The sequence below is a fragment of the Suricata suricatta genome, chromosome 11, assembly GCF_006229205.1.
Source record: "Suricata suricatta isolate VVHF042 chromosome 11, meerkat_22Aug2017_6uvM2_HiC, whole genome shotgun sequence".
Taxonomy (NCBI): Eukaryota; Metazoa; Chordata; class Mammalia; order Carnivora; family Herpestidae; genus Suricata; species Suricata suricatta.
In genome coordinates, this window is record NC_043710.1 from 12,165,298 (window position 1) to 12,165,777 (window position 480).

The window sequence follows — 480 nt, forward strand, 5'->3', positions numbered from 1 at the left end:
CACAGCGAGAGGACTGGGTCCACCAGCGCCCCCTCGCGGCGCTCTGCACAAAGCCGCCACCTGGGAGAAGCGTCCCTGCGGTCCCACCAGCGAACGCTGGACACCACAAAGGACCAGAGCTGCCAGAGGAGGGACCCCTGGAGGGGACATCGTCCATGCCCCCCCTCCCACTTTTAGAGACGGACACTGGGACGGGGAAGTAGCGCGTCCAGGGGGCCCGGGAATGCGCTCCAGCGGCTCAGGGCAGCGGTCTGATGGCAGAGGCCTCGGGCGACCTGCGACCGGGCTGCGCTGGCACCTCAAGCAGCCCGTGCTGACTCACGGAGAAGGCGTCCTGGGGGTGGCGTGGAGACGCCGGTGGGGATGCCGGGCCACGCACGGCCTCCCGCGGCGGAGCTCCAGCTAGAACCCGGATGGGCGGACCGGCGCCGCGCCCCCGAGGGCTCGCCGACCGGCGCAGGGCGCCCCCCAGCGGGCACG